Consider the following 16,638-nt stretch of genomic DNA (forward strand, 5'->3'; position numbering starts at 1 on the left):
TGCACAGGAATAGGATAGGAGCAGCCTTGTATGCAATAATCATTTCAGAAGTGCTTGATGATACACATGGGTTTCGTCTCAGCAGTCGAGGTGGAAATGGGGAATGTCTTCTCAAAGAAATAGAAAATGCAATGGCAATGATTTCAAGTCATGGTTGATATTACCGGATTTAACCATTTATGTTACCTTTTCCTAATTTTAGACACCTAGCTTTAAATGAACTGCTCTAGGGCTTCCCTGGTGGCGCAGTGGTTGAGAGTCTGCCTGCCAATGCAGGGGACACGTGTTCGTGCCCCGGTCCGGGAAGATCCCACATGCCGCGGAGCAGCTGGGCCCGTGGGCCATGGCCGCTGAGCCTGCGCGTCCGGAGCCTGTGCTCTGCAACGGGAGAGGCCACAACAGTGAGAGGCCCGCGTACCGCAAAAGGAAAAAAAAAAAAAAATTAACTGCTCTAATAAAAAGGAGCAATTTAATTAGTAATGGGTAATAGGTTCTTTTGATTTTTGCAAGGACTGTGGTGGAGAAGACTCCTGAGTTCCACTTCTCTAAATAACCAACTATTCCTCACTGTCCTGTAAAACCGCCGCAGCTGTGGAGGGGGAGAAACATTTTAGGAACAGTTCAGAGCAAAGCACCAACTGAAAATCTTCTCACAAGGCAAGCAGCATCCTTCACTCCTTCATCCTTTGACTGAGGCCCTACTGTATGTGACTCCCTGTGCTAGGTATTGGGAATACAGGGTGACTGAGGAATGGGGCCCCAGCCCGGTAAGAGGCCTCAATGTAAGCAGACAAATGCAATGAAATATCATGTGTGGTACCCAAAGCATATGAAAAGTGATGAGGTTTGGGGGAGTCAGACTGCATCTTAAAGGATGACTAGGAATCTACCAGCCTGAGAAATGATGGAGCAGTGGGCCAGATACACAGGCTCTACTTCCTTTGGGGCTTTGCTTTATGGATTAAAGCTGCCTGAACCATGTAAAGGGACCCACAGTTACCTTCAGAAGGGAGCAATGATGTACCTTGTCCTCAGGTCTTTACTTTTGCTTCTAGAGCTAGAAATACGTTTTCTCAGATGTCTCTTAGGTGAACCTTCCAGGCAGCTACATCTGGGGCCATTAGTGCTACAACTGGACAAGAAGAAATGAAGGTGTGAACACTGCAACAGCCTTGCTGTGAGCAAGGTGACTTCACCCCCTCCCCCCACCTTAGGTTTGAAATTGAGAAACCCAGAGATGACTACAGCCCTAGGCCACTGTGTGCAAAAATGGGAAATGTCACTCACCAGGTCCTCCCCTGTGTTTAACCAGAATTGTCAGCCCATAGATTCAGGAACTAAGTGGCTTGATCATTTTGCACGTAAGCCATATGCATTGGTCCAAAGTAGACCAGTGAGCAACAATTCAATTTAGAGTTCACTGAACCCTCTGGTTTGGGAAGGAAATTGCTGGTAATCAATTGCAGCAAGCACACAGGCTCAGGGCCAGGAAGAGAAAAATCACTTTAATGGGCGAAGCAGATGTTGCTAAACTCATTGCAAAAGTGAGATGGGCACGGAGCCAGGCCTTGCATGAGAGATGCTGATCTGTCCTTCTGAATGAAGAAAGCAGAGATACTTCAAAACAGGGGTTCTACGAGGAAAGCCAGAGGTCCGTGTCCCCGTTAGATTGAATAAAAGGAAATGCAGAAGTGCTCTGGTGTCCCATACACCATAAGACCTAAAGCTGTTAACATCTCATAAGGATTTTAAGCAAATCCAGAATACTAGCTAAAAACTACCTGAGGAGTCTTCATTCTGTTCTCAGGTGACTATGGAATAATGGAAAGAATTATTCAATCAACTGAATTATTCATTCAATTGATGGGGGAATCATCAATTCGTTGATTCCACCATCAAGAAGTTGTATGACCTTGGGCAAAGTTCTTACTCTTTCAGTCTCAGTTTTCTCAGCTATGAAATGGGATGAATCTGACTTATCATCTGAGACCAGCTGTGAGGATTATTAACATGCCTGTAAAGTACAGTAGAGAAATGCACTTAAGCAATAACCTGTTTTAAGAGCCCTGACAAGACTGGTGCCATTAGGATGTGGGAGAATTAGTTTGTGATGGAACGGGGAGGTGGAGGAGGGTGAATTTCTGGTCCAACAACATCTAGCTTTGCCACTGCCTCTCAGTGATGGATTACTTCACGGACCAAACATTTATTTGTATGTTTCAGTGGATAAACTATCTCTCAAGCATATAAGAGTTCAGAGAGTACAATATCAAGGCCCAAGGAAGGTCACCATGTATACCAAGAATGTTTTCATAAAGTAGCTTCTAATACAAGCCCCCTAAAGAAAGAGTTGATTCTGATTCCCCAAATTTGAAACGTTCCTCATTTACCGAATTCGCACTCATTCTTTAGGGGTGAACCAGACCCCTCCTCTGAGAATCACCACAGACTGCTTTAGACCTCGCCGTCTCTACCTGTTCAGACATTGCCCCTGTTTTTATCAGCTGATTTAAACCCCTCACAGAACAAGATAGGTTCAATGTCAGACTTACTCATTAAAAGCTTTAAATGCTACTTCTCAGTTCTTTGTCCTGCAGTAGTCAACTGTCTCACATTACTCTTTACCTGAATTGTGCTGATCTCTTCTAAATATTTTGTAACTTCCTGGAGTTCAGATATTGATCATAAACTATTTAAAATCTCCAAACCAGAAGACAGAGAGACTAGAGGCTTCCCTTAAATTGACCAGCTGTGTTTTTTCTCACCTTTTCTAAGCCTTACTTCTCTCATCCATAAATTGCAGGTAATGACAGTGCCTTTCTCCTAGGACTTGTGTGGGGATTATAGAAACTCAGTCCTACACAGTGCTTAGCACTACCGTGTTAGCTGAGTGGAAACAGTCACTCTTTTAGAAGCTTCTTCACCCAGAGGGACTAGCCCATGCCTAAACACCTAGAATATCAACTGCATTCACATCCTCTGAGATTTCCAGGCCATTTTTATAAAGTAGCCCCCCTTCAGGAAGCTGTGTCCCGCTGAAAATTGGTTTCCAAGTTGCCCTCAGCTTTAGAATGTCCCTGATAAGTAAGCAAAGCTGCTGAGGGACTTTGGCAGTGAATTTCTGGGGGCTGGTGAGAGGAGGATGTTTACCAGAGCGCAAAGGCCAGGTCCTGAGCAGAGAACATTTTGGCCCAGATAGAGCTCAGAGAAGGCATTTTTGCCAAGCACAGACTCCATTCTCAGGTCCTAAAGTCAGCGTCAGAAACTAAACAAACCTTCCCGGGTTCACATTTGTTTACTTTTGGCAAAATGCAACTTCCTGTTTGAAAGGAAAGGGGCAGTAAAGCTTTCTATAGCCTCTTGGACATAAAGTCTCCCCTCGAAACAATTGATCTGTTAAGCATAAATGAATCAAACCCACACAATGGGGATCTCCCTTCCCCTCAAAATATTCACGTTTTAACAGGGAAAGCGCTCAGCAAAACCAAAACAAATATTTTTTCAACTGTTGGCCCATGAGGATTATTTAGGCCGTTTCTTCTTCTAAGAGCAAGAAAAACAGACATCAGGAGAGAGCCAGGCTACATGTGCTGTGTCAGGAAAGTCACTTCGACACACTTGGGGGTTGAGATTTTGGTTACACAGAAAGTCAGAAAGTTTAAGTTCCCACAGCCACTCAAACCACATTCCCCAACATGAAGAGAGATCACTAGCTCTTTCATGATGTGACTACGTCCCCCGTCACGCCCTCCAGGGTCCTGAAATTCCCTTGGATCGTGCCATGCCCTGCCCTTGGGTTTGAAGGCCGACTGACAACCCCTCACAAATCTACCACAAGCCTTTTACAAGAACCCTAGATTACTTACTCTGTGTATATGAGGGGTGAGTGGGAGTGTCTGTAATTAATTTTTAGAGCATCTAGCAAAGTTAGCATCAACCTTGGGTTTATTTATAACCCAAGCACTCTCTATAAATCTTGGATCTTTTTGTCATAAAATATTAAATTTGTAAGGGACCTTAAAAATCATCAGGTTAACCCTTCCACACTCATCCATATACAGACACATAAATAATACAGATGAAGAGGGAAGAGGTCTGGAGAAGTTTCCTCCCTGGATTGCAAAATTCTTGTTCCTTAGAGCAAGAACTATTTTATGTACTTGTGTTCTCCATCAGAGTTCTATGACCACAGTAAAGACAGGAAGAAAGTGGTGAATGAACAAGTCCCTGTCTGCAAAGTCAGGGGCAGCACACGGGACTTCTCAGCTCTGTGTGGTCCCCAGAGCCCTACCTCTTGTGTATCCACTAGATTGTAAGCTGCTTGAGGGCTGGGGAGGTAGCTTATTGTTCATTTGGACCATAAAATCCTAGGCGTTGAACTTTGCAAGCACTTGATAAAAATATTTTGAGTAATGAATTAGCGACTGAGTAGATGAACACAATTACATGAATGAGATCACTAAGCATCTTTCTTGAGTGATTTCAGTATCCTTCCTGAAGGTGACATTCTTTCCTCCTCTAGGATGCTGGATATAAGGAGAAGTAGATTTGTACATGTTCCATGCCTCCTTTAAACCCTTTCCTTTTGGTTTAGATAATTATAAACGTGAGAGGCAGTTATGACTGGAGATCTCACCCGCTACAGTATTGGCAGGTCTCTTCCCACAAACTAAAGCTAACCAAATCCATCATCTACGTAAACTTTTAACGGAAGGTTTGGCCCATGTCTCGGCCCGTGACCCCCTTATCTCTGGCTCCCATCTGCCAATCTGTCTTATCTGCAGCCTTCCGACCAAGTGAACTTCTCCAGGTTTGGGGACTTAGTGAGATCTTTCATGACCTCATGCTGGCGCGCGTGCTGAGGTCTAGAATATACTGCACTAACCATGACCACTACCATCACCATAGACACCTCACCACTACTACCTTCCTCTTTATTTCACCCCAGCTTCCACCATGAGCTCATTCCAGTTTTAAGAACACGCTGTCCTTTCCTGCTCAGCTTCTGATATAAGCCTTTGGGTTTCTAGTCAAAGCTACCCTCCCCATCCAAACCCTGCTTCAGTGGAATTCTTGGATTCTGCACAGTCTTTGCTTTCATCTGTCTGGCTTTTCCAAGGTGCTTCCTTGACCGACAACCAACCTGTGCTCTGAAATTACTCTTAGAAAGGCTTCCCTCTGGTCAGATAATGAATCTCATTCTGCTGTTCAATGAGCCTTTCTACGTGGGATAGAGCAAAGTTTCCAATTTTTCATTTTTTCAAACTAGATTCCTTTTTCTAAACACCCTCTGTTTTCTCCCCGACCCCAGTGGGCACAGATCATCACTGCCAAGCGTTCTGGAGCATCCCCTCAAAGTCAAGTGCCAGGCCTGGTATGGGGAATTCCGGAGGCAGACATGACTCCAGTCCTTGGAGGAGAGATCTCATCACAGAGGGAAAGCAGCCTACACACAAAAAGAGAAACAACATCCCAATGCAAGATATATAAAGTGCCAAATGGGTGGTACAGGACACCACTGTGCTGTGCAGAAGGGAGATGGGCCCAGGAAGCCCACTTTGTTGACAATGCTTTGCCCTCCTTGTTCTTCCCACTGGCTATTCCTTCTCAGTCTTTTCTACAGCAAGTGTTCCCTTCCTTGCCTCTACATGTTGACATGCTCTGGGTTTAGCAATGGGTCTTTTTCCCTTCCATCTTTATACTTTCCTGCTCTGGGAAATCTCAGCCATTTACATGACTTTAAATACTACCTCTATGCTGACAACTGCCAGATTTCTATCTCTATCCCCAGACCCTTCTCTGAACAACGGGTTTGTATAATCAGCTATTTGGTTCACAGCACCACGTCGACGTTTTACAGACATCTCAAGCTTTACATATCCAAACTGAAGTCTTGGATTCCATCTCCCTGTCACTCTCTCTCTCTCTCTCTCTCTCCCTCTCTCTCCCTCTCTCTCTCTCTCACACACACACACACACACACACACTCACACACACACACAAACACATACACATACTGATAAACACCACCCCCATTTAAATTCTGTTCTTCACCCAGTTTTCCATTTAAATAGCTGTTCAGGGAAACAAAAAAACAGATTAAAATCATCTTTGATTCTCCTTTTTTGCTTCCCCTACATCCAAACTGAATCAGTTAGAAATTTAGGAATTTATAAAAATTTAGTAATGTGTAAATAATATTTAACTTGCAATGATTTAACCAAATAGGAATTTGATTATACTTTTCAGAAAAAAGTCCAAAAATTGGCAGTCCAGGGTGCGATGGCAGCTCTGAACGTCATCAGAAATCGGGCTCCTCTCTTCCTGTTTCTTCCGTGGGTAACTTCATCCTCATCTTGTTGCCCGGCCCCCACCCCGCCTCCCCCACCCCCCACCCCTCCCCGTCCTCCAAGATTACGGCTCCACCTCAGAATCTGCCATCCAGGCAGCAGGAAGAGGGAGGGCAAAGGGAAAATGTCATTCGGCGATTGAATTCATTTCCTTTTAAAGAGCTTTCCCAGACTCCCTGCCCAGAAATTTCTTCTTGCATCTTTTTGACTAGAACTATATCACATGGCCACCCTCAGCTGCAAGAGAAGCTGGCAAATATAGATTTATTTTTTATGTTAGGCCCATTGTCACCCCAAACAACATTTACATTATAAATGTTATATAGTTTATCTCATATAGCATTATATTAGTAAGGAAGAAGGGGAGAATGGATTGGGAAATCAATCTGAAGCGTCCGCCACAAAATCCATCAGCAAGCTATTATTCCTACCTCTAAAATATATCATAAATTCACCCTTTTCTATCTACACTGTGCCAGCAACATGATCCCTCCTACCAAGTTACTGCAATAGCCCTTTAAGTTAATTTGATTCTCCATCTGCTGACCTCTACTTCTTTTTCCACTCAAGTCAGAGTAAGCCTTTAAAAGCATATATTGGATCATATAATTCTTGTGTTAAAGTAGCTGTTACTTGCTACTTCAAGTAGAATAAAATCCAAGTACCTATCATATCCCACTGGCCCTATATTATTTCATCCTTGCCTACCTCTCTAGTTTCCTTTTGTTGTCCTCTATTCATTCACTCAAACATATTTTTTGAGTGCCTACTACATATAAGCACTGTTTTAAGCACTAGGGATAAAGAAGTGAACAAATCAGACAAAAACACCTTCCTTCATGAAGTTTACACTCTAGGGGAGGAAGACAGATAATAAACAAAATATGAAAGTAAGATCGTATGTTGGGTGGTCCTGGGTCATTCACTCTGCTCCAGCCTCACTAGGCTTCCTTAAGTTATTCCAACTCTTTTAACTGAGGGTCTCCTCTGCCTAAAATGCTCTTCCTTTACCATTCCCAAACCTTCTACATTATCCTTTGGGTATCAGCTTAAAGGTAGCTTCTCCAAAGAGGCTTTCTGACCACTCATTCTAAAATAGGACCGTCTTGGTATTCTCTTTCAAAGCGCCTATCACCTTTTGAAATCAGATGGATGGATGGATGGGTAGATAGATAGGTGTGTGAATTCGTATGTTTAATTGTTCAATATCTGTCTGTCACTGACGATTAATTTTTGTAATTGCAGAGATCATGTCTACTTTGTTCGCCATCCTAGCCCCAGGGCCTAGAAGAGTCAGTTCCTAGTGTATGGAGGCATTTAATAAATATTTGTTGTTGGATGAATAAATCAGTGAATGAGTGAAGTGGATGTGATATGTATAAGCCTTTGAAAGGCAATAGCAGTACCTTGATAAGCAGAGAGAGAGGAAAAAGGTTTTTGTAGACAGAGGGAATTATGTGCACAAAAACAAAGAGGCAGGAATGGCTTGGTCTGTTTTGCTGGGCAATTAGCCATTTGGGGCTAGAATTAAGGGGCATGATGTTAGAGGGATGGATTGGAGACAGATGAAGGAAGGTCTCTAACGCTTGGCCTTATTTGGGGCAGCATTAAAAATAAACAAATAGAAAGTAAGCTCACCTTCACAGAATAGCGCCATACCTCTTTGGGACAACCACCCCCGACCCTGACCCAATCCAAAGCCATTGCAGTAAGTCACTCAGAGAAAACAAAAGACAAGAGAAGTCCACAAACTTGGGATTACTCGCTGGTTGGCATACAAATCACCTCTTTCCTGTTAACCAACTTTACATTTTAGAATTTTTTCTTTTTGATTATAAAAGTAATACATATTTATTATAGAAGATTTGGAAAGCACAGAAAAATATAAAATAGAAATGAAGTATCCCTACTCTGAACGTTAACGTAGGCTTTCACCGACAAAGAAGTTGCTGGGAAACTTCGTCATGGCCCTGCAGAGTATACTGGGGGGCGGGGGGCCAGTGGCTGTGGAGAACGTGGGGGCAACACCAGTGACTAAGCAGCTGGGACAACCACAGGAGGAGTTGCTAACTTTGGATTCAGTGAGTCTTTGGTGTCTGACATTGAAAAATCATGTTACTCCTTTACCCTCGGTTTCCTCATCAGTCAAAGAAGGAGTTTTCTGATCAGTGGTTTTCAAAGTGTGTTCCTTGGAGCTTTGTGGAGCCCTTTAGAAAAGGTGAGGGCAAAGGCTTGACCTCCTCACCTCTCCTCCCGGCAGCAGAGATCCACAAGTACCTGTTTCTCACATTGGCTTTTGGCATAAGTTTTATATATTGGATTTTTGTTGCTGTTGTTTATTTTGTTTTACTTTTAACAACAGATAGGGGGACTAACACAGGATTGCAATTCACCTTTCCAGATACTCAATAAAGTTACTTCGAGCTCTAACTTTTCATGATGATTCTAATTCCCTTCTGGTAGAAATCAATATAGACATGAACTGGATGCAACTGAAAACTCCTTTTGCTATGGGCCTAAAGGAACTTCCTAAAGATTCTAAAAGTATCAAGGTGTTCTAATAGAATAGCATATATCAGCTCAGCTACAGCAGTATATGAATTTAGACAAAGTATTTAACCTCCCCATGTGTCAGTTTTCTTATCTGTAATGTGGGGGTCATGTCACCTACCTATTGAACTGGATACAGGGAAAATGAAATTACAGCACATACACAGAAATGCCTAGCACACACCAAGAAACACAGCAGTAGCTTACATTTCCTGACTTCTTTCTATATGCCAGGACCCATGCTACATATCAAATATACAGTCCATCATTCAATCTGCACACAAGCCTATGAGATAGGCACTTTTTGTATTACCATCTATTATTGTTCCCATAATAGAAACTGAGACTTAATGAGGTTAAGTAATGTTTTAATCAATTTTGCACAGAGCTTGGATTTGAACCTAGGTAGTGAGATTCAGGAGGCTGTGCTATAAAATGAATCATGGGCACAACAATAATATTAACCACAGCTCACATGTTTTGGGTGCTTGCTTGATGGTAGACACTGTTATGAAAGCTTTGGCTCATTTAATCCTTATGTCAATCCAGTGAAGCAAGCCCTGCTTTTACAGATTGGGAAACTGAGATGCAGAGACGCTAAGTGCTATCATCTCTCTGCTGACTTTTTTAAGTTGATTGCTTAGAACTGGCTTCAGTTCCTCAGGTAGTTTCTCTACTGGACATTAGAAGCATATACGATTGTCTAATTGATCCTTCTGAGAGCATGGGAAAAGAATTACCCTCTAGAATGAAAACTCCCAGCGGAGGGAGTGCATTCACTCAGGATTTACCACAGTGAAGGGTAATCGTCCAAGACTCCTTTCCCTCCCACTCTCCATCTCCATTCAATTACGAGTCCTGCAATCTCACCTTCTGAATATGTCTTTAATTCCTCCCTTCCTTTCCATCCTACCCTGACCACTTTAGTCTGGGCCATTTTGTCTCTTAATAGCCTCCCACCTAATTTCCCTGCTCCAGTCCTGACCTCTGCCCTACTCCTCTTAAACCCGCCCTCCACCCTGCAATTTCCCCATTAAATGACCTACAGAATAGAGTCCATGCCTTCACATTGGTCTCCAGCCTCATTTCCTAGCTTAAAATATATATTCTAACATCAAAAAATCACTCATGGTGGGGAGGGACTGGGAGTTTGGGATTAGCAGATGCAAACTAGTATACATAGGATGGATAAGCAACAAGTTCCTATCGTATAGCACAGGGAGCTATATTCAATATCTTGTGATAAACCATAATGGAAAAGAATATGAAAAAGAATGTATATATATGTATAACTGAATTACTTTGCTATACAATAGAAATTAACACAACTTTGTAAATCAACTATACTCAATAAAATCATTTTTTTAAAAAACACTCATATTGTCATTTCCCACCTCCGTGTCCTTTTACATCTCTGCGTTGAACTCCTTTCCCATGTTTCTGCGTGTAACTAACTCTTGCTCTTCGTTTTGCGGAGCACAGGCTCCGGACGCGCAGGCTCAGCGGCCATGGCTCACCGGGCCAAGCCGCTCCGCGGCACATGGGATCTTCCCAGACCGGGGCACGAACCCGCGTCCCCTGCATCGACAGGCAGACTCTCAACCACTGCGCCACCAGGGAAGCCCTGCTCTTCCTTTTTTGTACAGCCAGATTAACCATGCTCCTCTCTGCCAGGCTCCTCATGAACCCTGCGTTCTCAGCACGTGACGCTGCAGGTATGTTTATAGTCTGTCTACTCCACCACACCATCCATTTCCTGAGGGCAGCCACAGTGGTGTTTTATTCTTCTCTGTGTCCATGACCCTCAGTACAGTGTGTGCATATGGTAAACACTCGATAAATATTTGTCTAAAAATCAAACCAAGGCAGGGAATGAGAGATTGTAATGTGCAGTGTGTAAATTTGTTAGTTATAAGTAATATCCAGGGAATGCTCCCAAGTTTGAATAATTCTATTAAGCACCTAACATGAGCCATTTGCTCTTTCTTTGTTTTGTTTTGTTTTTTATTTGACAGAGGTTTTTAAAATTTTATTTTATTGAAGTATGTTTGATTTACAATGTGTTAATTTCTGCTGTACAGCAAAGTGATTCAGTTATACACACACACACACACATATTCTTTTTTAAAATTCTTTTCCATTATGGTTTATCACAGGATATTGAATATAGTTCCCTGTGCTATACAGTAGGACCTTGTTGTTTATCCATCCTACATATAATAGTTTGCATCTGCTCATCCCAAACTCCCAATCCACCCCCCACCTCCCTCCCTCTTGGCAACCACAAGTCTATGAAGCATTTGCTCTCCAAAGCACTCTACCTTATTTCCTTTTCGAGATAGTCCTATGAGTTAGGTGCTGTTACTGCCCCCACTTTATAGATGCAAGAGCTGAGAGAAATTAAGCCACTTCCTAGGGTCACAGACCTAGTAAGTAGTAAGAATGTGGTTTGAATCTGATTCCAGGGTCAATTCTCAACCAATAATGACAAGTTTATAATGCCAACTGAAAAACATCTATCATAAACCCAAGGCAAGAGCTGACAGTGCTGCAGACAGGAGACCAAAATAAGGGTGTAACATCTGTCTTAGAAAGAGAACCAAGAGAGATTTATAATCAGCATAAACTGTCAGGGCACAGCTGGTATCAAGAAGAGGGTCACCCAGCTTACACATCTACATGTTGCTCTGATCATTGAAAATGAGTTGATGCTATGGCCATATCCATTTAAGCCACTGTTTAGCTTGGAGTCAAACAGCCCAAGGTTTCAACCTCAATTCCATTGATTTTTAGCAGGAAAAGAATGATCCTCTTCAAGCCGCTATCCTCATCTTTGAACTACGGATATTGATACTTAACTGGTTTTGAGGTTTAAAGGAAATAATGTTAAGTATCTAGTGATGTGCCTGACACAGAGAAGGCACTCAAAATAGCTCCTATTATTACTGTGAACTTTACTATTACCATGCAAGCACCAAATCAGAAATCATTCCAGGAAGGGGGAGGTCATACAATATACATGGGTGCTGGGAATCCATCCCTCCCTCTGGGGGTGGCAGTCCATCAGGATCTGGGAAGACATCCTAAGAGCTGTCTATAGCCAGAGACTACTGACGGCACGTTCTTCGAGTGGTGGGAACAGCTCAGCAGTGTTCATGATGTAGTCTGAGAAAAAGGCCCTGGAAGCTTCTAGTGTCACATTTCTTTTGATTTCATTTTAAAAGCTAATGGATCAGAAATGTAAGGATGGGTCAGAAAATGAGGTCTTTTGGGATTCTCCATCTCTTCCAGAACCTGGTCAGAACATCGTTGAAGAACAATGTTCCATCTAGCCCTTGAGAAAGGTGATGTTTGCATTCCCTGAGGTCTCATCACTGGTATTGATTTGATCAACTGCTGATAAACTGGGTCTTTTCAAAGACATTTTTTGCTAACAAGGCATTGCAGGTGGTGAATTGGGGTGCTGTTTAAAAGCCTTATTCATGAACGACCACTCAAGAGTCTCTTTTAACGATCTTGACTAGACCAGGATTGGAATAAGTTAAAGAACTGATAAGAAAAGGCTGAAGGAGATTGCCCAGCCATCAGCCTCTGGGGGTGCTGAGAAGGCATCCCACCACCTACAGCTCCCTCGTCCACATCCTACTCAGAGGGTCCTTCTACTCCTCCCTACTTCTCATTCACCCCACTCCGCCTCTCCTGCTGCCCACGTCCAGAACACCATGCTGTGTGAATGCATATAGGCCAGGACAGTAGAAAACTATGTCCCAAAGGGTGACTAAACTCATCTCACTCCCTGCTTTACCATATTTTTTATGAGAAAATTCCTTTTGATCCATTCAGGAATGCAACATTTGTGTATGTCAAGGAGGATTTGTACACTTCCTTGACTCAACTGTAATAATTTTAAAAAGCTAATATTTCTGGAGGGTTTTCTGTGTTCCAGGATCTGTCTTGAGAGCTCATAACATATTTTATATAACCCTCAGAATAACCTCATGAGGTAGGTGCAATTATTATCCCCATTTTATAACCAAGGAAACAGAACCTGAGAGATAATAAGTAACTCATTCAGTCACACAGCTAGTAAAAGAAGAAAGTGTTTTTTAAACTTAGATATGCTAAAGTCTACACTAATACTCTTAACCTAGAACCTTCTACTATACTCCAGTGCAAACTGTTTACTGACTGCCCCATAACAAACTACTCAAGGGGCTCTGACATCAGATTCTGTGACCATATCTGAGAGTCCTATATCTTTTTAAGATAAATTCAGAAAGACAAACTCTTCCCAGGTGGCCCTTTCTCTTATAAAACCTGTACCAACAGCCTAAAACATGCAAGAAAAGCATGGGCAGAAGACCCTGGTGGTCTGCCCTGGGCGCCGGGGCATGCGTTGCTCTCTAATTGGCCTCAAGGCTGCCCAGACTTTGATCTCTTCAGCCCGTCCCCTGCTGGTGCCTTCATAACAATGCTTAAGTCCGATACTGCCCCTGGAAGTCCTATAATGGGTCAAGATGAAGAGTTAGCAGACGTAAGATCCTTTCCCAGCACCATTTTTTGGACATGGTTTGAGGGCTTCAGCCTGAGCATAGCAACAACACTGGAGAAATGTACAGAGCCGAGACAGACCGCAGGGCTCTGAACCATAACCAGCCCTGCCTGTCACCTCGCCACGGGCACCTAGACCTCTGGATAATGAATGGAAGTGCTGGCAAGATGTGTTCTCAGTAACCGCATGTGCTCTTTCCCGGAAAAAACAAAACAAAACACAACAGCAGGGTCCTCTGAGTTCATAGTTAGCATGTGCCAGGGCACTGTAATATGCATTGTCTCATTTCATCTTTACACCCACTGTAACGGTTATCTCATTAAATCCTTATATACCCAAAGATCTGTGAGGTTGATACAGACAAGAAAACTGAGGTCTAGAGAAGTTAAGCAAACTGCTCAGTGTCCCACAACTAGTTGGGGCCAGGATTTCATCTCAGGTGGTCTGACACTCTTACTCTTCCCCATATCTTTATTCTATACTCCATGAAAAATGAGGTGACCAACATCAAGGTTTTCCACATAGCTTGAATGTAGCCATTTTCATCAAAGACCCACAGGGCTTCCAGATGGATGCTGTACACTAACCCATTCCAGTTATGAAGTTCCCCTGCCTGTTGTGGTTCAGCTTTTGCATTTTGACTGGAGGAAGACCCCACAAACACAACTGAGTAATGGCGAGGGTGAATATCCAAGATCGGCTACTGGAGATTTTTGAGTTGACAGTTCCCACTTTGCAGTCCCCATTTTGAAGAGTGGTGGTGTCCTGGATTGCTCCCAGAAAGAATGATCCCTTCCAAGACTGGACATATAATAAGGAAGTGGACAGAATAGAGAAACTAACATTGGAAAACTTCAGTGTTTCCATGAGGGAATTTCTTCCCAACATATCTCTAGACATCACTATGTTTTTTCTGAATCCCAAACCCCAACAAAAGTTGGTCAAGAAATTGAGAAAATGGGGAAAATATTACAATTACATTGAGAAAACTAAAGCCTAATAATCAACTAAGAGACGTTTGAAGGAATCCACTGACATCAGGTAGAAAGCAAGAGCAAACAGCGGACACAAGCAGCCAAGGGTTGAGGCCAACATTTCAGGAAAGTGGACCAGCTTCATGTTGGAGGGAAACTGTTCCCATCCAGTCAGCTGATCTTTCTTTGTAGCTGTTGCCATGTTATAAGTGTGTGTTCATTGTCCTGTTAGCTGTCAATGGTGAGTTGTTTGGGGGAAAAAAGTAACAGTAATAAATTTATATGCATATATACTTTATTAAAAATTCTATGAGTATACTAAAAAATAAAAAGTTTTGGAAGTAAAATAGTTCTTAAATTGGCAGTTTCAACATGAGATTCTATTGTGCTGTTAAACTTGCTGGGACATCCAATGTTACATTATTTAAATACTACCTAATAATATTTACTGGCATTTTCAAGCATTTGAATGTTTACTACAGGCTATAGTTCCTTGCAAATACTACTAAACCTAATGTTTCTTATTTATTAAATACATTTTCTTAGATATTCAGGATCATAAGTAAAGAATGTGAAGAACATTGAAGTACTTTAAGAATCACTTAGGATTTGGGGAATTCCTAAGAATTCCTGGGAATTCTGGTTTCTCATCTCTGAATCCTGAAGATTAATATCTGTTGGAAATTTGGAAACACCAGAATTCTTAAATGAGACGATTGACGTGGGAAAGATGGAACATCCTTTTGCATGCCCAAGAGCCTATTCTTTTCAGCTCCTGGAAGCAGCAGGGGCAGCCCCCTACCCACGTCATCCCACTAGCTGATTGCTAACAAGTTACAGCTGGCATGAGCTCTCAGGCAAGAGACTTGGGATCAGCTGTGAACTCCAATATGCTCACTGCAGTGGGCAGAATTCAGTGTGCTTTTGATGGAGCCATATCATCCTGTCAGTATCATCCACCTGTACGTTATTGATGGTACTTCAAGGACCGCTTAAAAAAAAAAAGATAAAGCCAAACCTAAATCCAAAGAAAAGAAGAACAAGCTCTATTTTCCAGAGACAACATGTGGAACTTAGACAAAATTTTCCACCCAAATTCGTGCAGCCAAGATCTAGAGAAAAACCTAGCCTAGTAGAGGGGACAAAGAAGGAGTCAGAACCTACCATCAAAGGTGTAAAATCGAAGGTGGATACCCCAAAGAACATCCCACAGACAGTGAGCACAAAAGGCTCCCTGAGAACAAGCAAGATGCCTGTGAGTGCAGGATGAAAGAGAAGCTGATGTGCCTTCTCTTCTCCTTTGTTTTTATTTTTTTAATATTTATTTATTTGCACCATGTCTTAGTTGTGGCAAGCAGGCTCCTTAGTTGCAGCTCCAGGGCTTCTTAGTTGCGAATCGCTGACTCCCTAGTTGTGGCACGTGGGCCCTTAGTGGCGGCATGCAAATTCTTAGTTGCGGCATGCATGTGGGATCTAGTTCCCTGACCAGGTATGGAACCCGAACCTCCTGCATTGGGAGCATGAAGTCCTATCCACTGTGCCACCAAGGAAGTCCCATCTTCTTCCTTGTTTTTGTACCTCCCTCCTATTCATGGCAGATGTGTTCAACACGAGAACACCTTGTCGTAGTCCTCTTCTCTGAATGGAAAGTGCCTGTTATTTAAGAAAGACGGTTACTCCCTTCATGCTTTCTAGCTGAACTTTCCTTATGCACCTTTTGTATCTTTTTCCCCAGTGGGCTTGGGCAGCCCACCCACTCACTTGTGTATTTGTATATAGAGGAAAAAAATTATATACATATATGAAGATATGTACATATTGCAAAAAAAATTTAAGCAGTTTGAGGACAACAATTTATCAAGAAAAGTTCATTATTGCAGAAGGCTAACTGTGCATGGACATTGTATCAAGTTTCTTCCTCTACACATGCACCTCACTCACAGAGCTAACTGTTTTGAAGTACTTCACGCAGATGCTACTCCAAAAATGAACATATAAAACCCGTCAGGTTATCTTTGTGCAAGGACCCATGCCAATCTTTTCTCCAACCATTCAGTCTGAGTGTATGTGCTGTCAAAATGTGGTCTCCTGCAGTTTTGTTTTCATTTCATTTTATTTTATTAATGAATCCAAGCATTTCTTTAGAAAAGATGTAGTGGTGGCACATTTTTAGAGAAGCAAACAACATACTTCACAGACAATCCCCAACTGC

The 16,638-nt window shown here is 42.4% G+C and overlaps 1 pseudogene; it reads left to right on the plus strand.

Annotated features, from left to right (window-relative positions):
• The first annotated feature begins 15,133 nt into the window (after positions 1–15,133).
• Positions 15,134–15,696, plus strand: LOC109549097 (mediator of RNA polymerase II transcription subunit 6-like; annotated as a pseudogene).
• Positions 15,697–16,638: the final 942 nt, after the last annotated feature.

This window comes from Tursiops truncatus, chromosome 16 (genome assembly GCF_011762595.2).
Source record: "Tursiops truncatus isolate mTurTru1 chromosome 16, mTurTru1.mat.Y, whole genome shotgun sequence".
Classification (NCBI taxonomy): Eukaryota; Metazoa; Chordata; class Mammalia; order Artiodactyla; family Delphinidae; genus Tursiops; species Tursiops truncatus.